The sequence below is a fragment of the Notolabrus celidotus genome, chromosome 18 (genome assembly GCF_009762535.1).
Source record: "Notolabrus celidotus isolate fNotCel1 chromosome 18, fNotCel1.pri, whole genome shotgun sequence".
Lineage (NCBI taxonomy): Eukaryota > Metazoa > Chordata > Actinopteri > Labriformes > Labridae > Notolabrus > Notolabrus celidotus.
In genome coordinates this window covers 9998483-10006698 of record NC_048289.1, presented here as the reverse complement: position 1 = coordinate 10006698, position 8216 = coordinate 9998483, and positions in this window count along the sequence as shown.

Sequence of the window (8216 nt, the reverse complement as noted above, 5' to 3'; positions counted from 1 at the left end):
CTCAGGAACAGATGGGTGGCGTCACGGATACTACGTCCATTTTTTATACAGTCTATGCTCCTAGCTGATGTTTATATCACAACTACCAACAGCAGCTTTACTAAGACAAGTACAGCTGTAAGATTTGAGTTTTTGGCAGTGTCTTTATAGACATACTGCACATGGGTGATAAGAGTGAGTTTATTCTCTGTTTGGCTGTATTTTTTAAAACACATTTTTAATTAAACACATTTAACCCTGTAATAAAAGCCATTTTGTTGAAATTGCAAATTATTAATCATGTTTAAAAACATGCCTGGAGGAGGGCTTAAATAATTAATTTGATGATCTCTTAATTAAGGCTGCAGAAAGATTCAGAAGCTATGGAGATTTTGACTTTGTGCTTATCTTTTGCAGCTTCATGCTGGCCTTTAATTAGCAGAAAACATTCAGCAAAACATGTGTTAAATACACAGAGGATGATCATGTCTGCTAGACTTACTGGTTGATGTTCATTGGAAATAATCAAATCAGAAATAATTACAATGCAAGAAAAGTAAAAGACAAAATGAACTTTTACTGCTGCAGGAGTGGAGCGTGCAAATAGAGTGTACACCGATACCAACATGGTGTTTGGGCCACACTGTCTTGATATTAGTTAAATTATAAGATACAGTTGAAAGTGTCTGCAGCGGTTGGTAGCCTAGCCTCTGTGCCAGTTCTCATGTGCCTCATAAACCCTGCTTCAATAATGATGAACTAACCCTTTAATCTTTGAATGACCATCTGCTGTGGACAGAAAAGTGACTGATGAACACAGAACATGAAAACGTATTCCAGGATATACAAATGTCATACTGCTTTTTGCAACCCGTCTTACACACATTCAAGCTTCACTCGTGCAGCTTTGCAAATTTTGAGCCTCAATACTCTAATTTAAAGACTTTTCCTCAGCACCTTCTGCCTTCTGGTGAACAATGAACAAATCATGCCGCAATATGTCACCTCAAGTCGCTTTATTAGAGCTGCAGCAGACATATGACCTTAAGTGTACTGTGATGCGTGAATGCATGAGGGAACAGACAGGGACAGATTGAAACTGTTCTCCAGGCATACCAGAAAGAGTCGGGGGAGAAAACATTTCCCAACGTCACATCTCGTATCCACAAAACAAAACCCACCACCCGAGGAGGGCTGTGAAGTCAGCAATATTTACTGTGGTCAAAACATGTGGTGCACTACACGTCCATCTGTTGGGCTCCGTTGTGACGTTGGGGAGAATGTGCCGTCAAACAGGTTCAATCCTGCAGCCTCGGAAACATCGGACTCACTCATTAGCTGTGTGTTGTACACTCATAGCTATCACAACATCGACTGACAGCGGGAAGACACACACAGAACACACACACACACTTGTTTACTACGTACACACAGAGTGCGTAGATAAAAAGACAAAAGATTGGCAGCTGATGCCTCAAAATAAAGCACCTACTGTACTTCAGTGCAGGAGAGATCAGAGTATAAAGCTCTCTTTCTGTCTCTCACACACACATACACACACACACACACACACACACACACACACACACACACACACACACACACACACACACACACACAGACATAAACAACAACTGACACATACATCTCAGTGATGTAGCAGCAACACAGCAGTGTGAGTCATACCCACTCGTTTTCTACCTATGTTTGTTTCTAAATGTGTGCTCACATGTAAATGAAGGTGAAAACGTGCATGTTCCAGATATCTCATGAAAATGACAGACTTACGTCCCCCCACAGACAGACAGACAGACACTGAACATCACGTCCCACAAGGTAATTTCAGATTACCTTTTCCAACTCCCTGGAGTATAAACTCTTTACGTGAGAATGTGGTCCAATGAGACCTGAACAAATAAGAGCACACACACACACACACACACACACACACACACACACACACACACACACACACACATACACACACACGCACACACACACACACACACACACACACACACACACACACACACACACACACACACACACACAGACACACAAAGAAAAATCCTCCTTTGGTGTTCACTCGTGACCATGTAAATGCAGATAAAGCATTGCCTGAATTAACAAGTGTAATTGGTATTCATTAAAAGCCTTTGCATGAGCAGAGCCTCATCAAACTGGGTCTGTTTGAACTCCAACATTGGAGTTCTACCGAGCAGCTAAATGAACCTTCTGATGTGTTTTAAACCAATGCACACAAGATTCACTTAATATCACAACTTATCTTTTTTTTTAACGCACACGCTGACTTTTAAACCAGAACATGAGATGACTGAGTAGGAACATCAGAAATCAGGATTCTGCACTTCAATATTTAAACACTGTCGGAGCTTCAAATATTGAGAAGGAGGGATTATGTACAGTGAAGGGGCGGTTATACAAATGAGAATCCTGAAAGGGTGAGCAGGACCCAGATATGGATCAGATAAGTCTTATCTGATTCACTCAACATTAGTTCTTACCATAAACTGTATAAAATATTGACGTAGTGTCCGTGACGTCACCCATCTGTTTCTGAAGAGCTGTTTTGAGGCCAATCGTCGGTGGCAGCCTTTCTGGAGTCCCTGAGCTCCATTGTCTCGTAGGTCCCTCTGAGCTGCCATAGGCATCCTTCTGCTGCGGACGATCTGGACTCCAGCTGATACGGATATGCTGGAAACTATAAGAACCTACAGGAACCCACAAGAACACAGGCAACAAAATATTGTCACTGCAGGACGTTTATGCTGATATTTTTGTCCTCATTCACTTCTCCTTCTTCTCTGGGCTCCACAGTTTTCACAACTTTAACACTGTTGCAGCAACTTAAATGCTCTCACCAGTTCTGTTGCCATTGCCCGGACTGCAGGACAAGATATTGGTCCACTTTTCTCCAGTAGTCCAGTAGCTCCTCAGGCTGCTCTCACATCTGTGCCCGATGCTTTCATTATTCCCCCACTCTCAAAACCAGACTGAGATGCTAACTAACATTTTTGCCACAGTGTCAACAGGAAGAGTTGAGCTCAGATTGGATGGATGGGATCTGTGTGATCATGCTTTCCTTGGCGTTACATTTGCTTTCGAGAACTAATAACTGTGGTTATGGGGTTTTGACTAATCAGTATCAAGTATTTAAGCCAGGTAATAAACATAGTGAATGACTGTATGAAGAACTTTAAACGGTCATAATTATCAGGGTTCAAAAGTCCAAAAATGGCAAGCCTTTTGTCATTAGGGCTTCACACCCCCACCCCACTATGTTCTTGTTTGTTTTCTTACTGAATCTCACCGTTCAATATGTTATGAAAACATGTACATGCATCTCCCAGGACGTCACGTAAGCCCTCAGTTTATGTGCTGAATATGTTGGTGAACTCACACACAGACATGTGTGCATGCAGAGCTCCTGTGATGAACCCTTTGCATGACGATTACGTTCTATATGCAGAGATCGATGGGCTGATGTTTGTGATCTATCAGCTTCCTGTTTGAAGTGTGCAGTCGGCCAGATTGTCCCAGAGGAGCTGACCTTATAATCGCCTAACCCGAAGCCCTGCAAACTGTCAGCAGCTGAGATACATCTGTTAGGAGACACTGATACAACTGTATACGTGAACGTGTGTGTGTGCGTGCGTGTGTGTGTGTGTGTGTGTGTGTGTGTGTGTGTGCATGCATGCGTGCATGTGTGTGTATGTGTGCGTGCGTGTGTGTGTGTGTATGTTTAAAGCGCTTTTATAAATAAAATGTATTATTATTATTATTATTATGTATGTGTGTACTGTTGTTATATATATGCTTTTCTTCCGCAGTATTAAACCTAATAGCTGATGCTGATGATGAACTGAGCCAGTTGATGATTAGATCATTCCTGTTCATAACAACCAATACAAACAATGATTACTACAAAATCAAAGAAACAAAGAACTTAACTAAACTGAATACAAATCATAACCTTTAAAAATAATTTAGTGGTGTTGAATTTACTGGTTAAAGTAGTTTAATGATTGGTGAATGATGCTGGCTGACTGAATAACTTTAAATTTTTGTTCAGAGGGACTGAGATTTGTCGGTTGCCTGTATATGTCAGGAAGCACCATCGTCACTCGTGCTAATAGCATGAAACACCAACAGGAACAGTGACTGCATGAGAATTCATAAACCCAGCTGGGCAGACATCCACAGCAGCTCCCAATTCCTCTCTCACCGTCAGTAGAGTAATACAGAAGTCACTTAGGATTTGCAAACTATTGCCCTTTTCCCGACATCAAGACAGGATAAGATCAAGTGTCATTTTACAGACAGGAATATAATCCACCATGAGCAGAGCACTTTGCAAGTTACAGTGACAAGGACAAACTTCCTTTAACAGGCAGAAACCTTGAGCAGAACCAGACTCATGTTAGACAGCCATCTGCCTCGACTGTGTTGGGGTTGATACCAATGCTACCTGAGAATGTGTGATTGAAAAATATGCTCATACTAAATTTGATGCCGGCAACACATTTCAAAATAGGTTGAGACATGGGCATTTTTGCCTTTCTGTAGCATCACCTCTTCTTAGAACAACACTCTGGAAATATTTGGGAACTGAGGAGACCAGTTTCTAGAGTTTTGTAGGTTAAATGTTATCACATTTGTGCCTGATATCGGATTCCAGCTGCTTGACAGTTCAGTCTCCTTTGTTCTATTTTTGTGTCATGATGCATGAAATGTTTTCAAGGTTGGGTCTGCAGCCAGGCCAGCTTAGCACCTGGACTCTTCTACTATGGAGCCATGCTGTTATAATCCATGCAAAATGTAGTTTGCCATTTTTGTGTTGCTGTTTAGTTTTATGCAAGGTCTTCCCTGCTGGATGGCAGAATAAGTTGCAAAACCTGTTTAAATTGTTCAGCATTCATGGTGCCTTCCCAGAGGTGTAAACTAGCAATGCCATGTGCACTATGCCTCTGCACTAATACCATCAGGGATGCTGCTTTTTGAACTGTGTGCTGATAACAAGGCAGGTGGTCCCTCCTCTCTGCAGAGACAAGAATGTCAAATTCTGATTTGTCAGACAACAGGACAGTTTTCCACTACACCTCAGTTTATTTTTAAATGGGCTCAGGCCGAGAAGTCATTTCTCAATAGAAAAAAAACCAAGCATTTACAATGAATTTTCAAACATACTCCATTGTTGCATAAATGTTCAAGAAGCTGCGCAAATTAATTTTGAAACAAAATTGAAAATGGGATTACCAAAACATAGTACTTGAAATAACGTCTTTCCTTTCTGTAATGTTACCCTGCAGCATAAGCGATGTAAAAGTTGAAAGGTCATTCCACCATCCTAACTCCTTTCTTTTAATTCTCGAAATTCCCCGAGAGGAGCAGCATCAAAGACTCGCCTGGAACAACTCATTAAGGGGCTTCCCTCTGATCACAGCCCTGAAGCTCTTCAGCTTCAAGTGGAGTACTCACTCTCTCCTGCTCATACACTGAAATAATTCACACACACACACACACACACACACACACACACACACACACACACACACACACAGTTACAGACAGACCCAACACAGCACTAGAGATTGCAAATTTAGAATCGTCAAGTTTTTGCAGGAGTCAGACACCTCCTCTGAAAAGCTTTCAAACAGAGGCAGGCAGTACCTCTGTTTTATGTCTGCTCAGCTCTCACACAGACGTACAGCAGTCAGTATGTAAATGATGTTTTTATCTGCTTCATCTCCTGAAGATGAGAAACACTTGCAAGACACTTCAGAACGAGTCAGTGTCAGGGAATATTTTTAAAAACTTTAAAGAGATCTGAAACTCTATTGTTTTAAAGAGCTTTAAAAGTAGATCCTAAAAGTTAAATTCTTGACCTTCAAAAACTGTCTGACTTGCACTAAACTAACTCTCTGTCCTTTTAGAACCTTGTTTATGAGCTTGGAGCTGAATGTTAACCAGATATGAAAATGATTAACCACTGTCTATTGATGAAGACCATTAGATGCAATCATTTGGAAAAAGAACAAAAGGTTAGCACAGCTAAAGTTTCTTGTCAAGCCATCTCTTTTTTTCACTGGTGTTACAGAACTGTAGGGGAAAAATCAGGTTTTAATATCACGTCATCACTTCACTCCATGATCACCTGTTAATCTGTCACTCCCACACCAGGTATGGGTGCAGCTATCTCAGTCTCCCTGCATCACAGTTTTGTTTTATTTCATATAATTTGATGTTTTTAATGTTTATTGAAGATTAATGAGGCTCTGTGTTTATTTGCATTCAGAGTGAGTAGGTGAGATCTGGACACGTATCATATTGCAAACTGCTTAACCACATATGGCCCTTTTCCACCGGCCTGTCTTGGCCCTGCTCTACTCGACTTGACTCGACTCTACTCAGTTTGTGTTGTGTTTCCACGGGCGTGGTACCTTGTGTGAGATACCAGTTTTTCAAACCTGCTGCAAGCTGAGCCGACACTAAAAGGTGACGTCGACGGACTGCCGGCCACTGATTGGTCAGAGAATGTCGTCACCCAAGAGTCATGAGCGCGACGCCCAACACAGGAATCAAACGACATCAGTACTCTTTTGCTCTTCTTTTGCTTCCCTCTCTCACTCGTCCTGCGACAAAAAAGCCACAGACCAAGCAGCAAGTACACCATTGCCTCCATGTCCTCCATTGTTTGTGATTGATGTGTCACGTTCAAAATGACGTGAACGCAGTTTCGCGAAGCTGTGTGTATGACGACCCTGCCAAGCGTGAGACGGTACCGTTCGGTACCGTCGGTACTCGGGCTGGTGGCAAAGAAACCCAAACCGAGTAGAGTCGAGTCGAGTAGAGCTGAGTCGAGTCTAGTCGAGAAGGGCTGGAACTGTGTAGTGGAAAAGGTCCAGTATAGAGCTGTCCAACTGGGATTGGATCACCCAGGACCAGTTTCTGGAGGTTTTAAAGTGAAAGTTGTCCCCATCCTTGCCTCAAATAAGATTTCAGCTGCTCAACAGTTCATGGTCTCTTTTGTCTTATTTTTTGTGTCATGATGGCCCAAAATGTTTGAAGTGGGTGACAAGTTGGCAATGCAGGCAGGCCAGTTTAACATCTGGACTCTTCTACTACAGAGCCATGCTGTTGTAATACATCTAAAGTGTAGCTCGGCATCTTCTTGCTGTATAATGCAATGGCTTCCCCTAAGAGTTTTGTCTGAATGACCACATAAGTTTCTCTAGAACTTGTATATATCATTCAGCATTAATATTGCCTTCCCAAAGGTGTAAACTAGCCATACCATGGGCACTTAATCATCCTCAAACCATTATGGATGCTTGCTTTTGAACAGTGCACTGATAACAAGCAAGGTGATCCTTCCCCTCTGCTGATTTCTAGCATTGATTTCCACTACAGTCATTTCTGTTTTAATGCAGTGCTGCCTGAAGGCCTGAGGATCACAGCCATCCAGCATTAGTTACTCACCTTGTCCCATTTGTACAGAGATTTCTCCAGATTCTCATGATCTTTTAATGATATTATGTCACGTGTCTGCTGAAAACAATTTCGTAGATTGACATGCTGTAAGATATACAAGGAATTGTTTTCAGAGACTGACAATTATGGCTGGTGTAGTTTTATTTTTACATGAAAATCATTGTATAAGCTGATGACATTGGGATAAAACACCTTCTTCCTTTGTCTGTAAATGAAAACAGCAAGGACCACAGCCAGCAAAACACAGCACCAGTAATTGATGTGAACATGTGTTTTTGGATTAAGATTTTCCCATTAACACTTGTCAGCGGAGGCACACAAAGCCAAAGAATGAATATTTATTAATGCTGTGAAGTCATCAAATGAAATATTCAACATGTTCGGGATATTCAAAGTGTCTGCTAATGAAGGAAGCAACATTGCTTTGGTAAATCAGAGACCTGCAGGCACTTTGAGAATCTAGTTCAAGATGAAAATTAATTCAACAGGATTATTTAGAATTCATGGGTTGACAACAGCTCCTCTGCTCATTCACTGTCACAACAAACACACACAAATGCACACACACATAATCATCATCTTCATTTTCCTGTTTCTATTAAATGTTACACAAAAACACACTGTGATTTCTCAGTTAGACACCATGACCTCTATTTCCTGCAGGTGCTGCAACGGTGAAAACAGAGTGACATTTTCATTGGAGGCAACTTATCATTTTTACACTC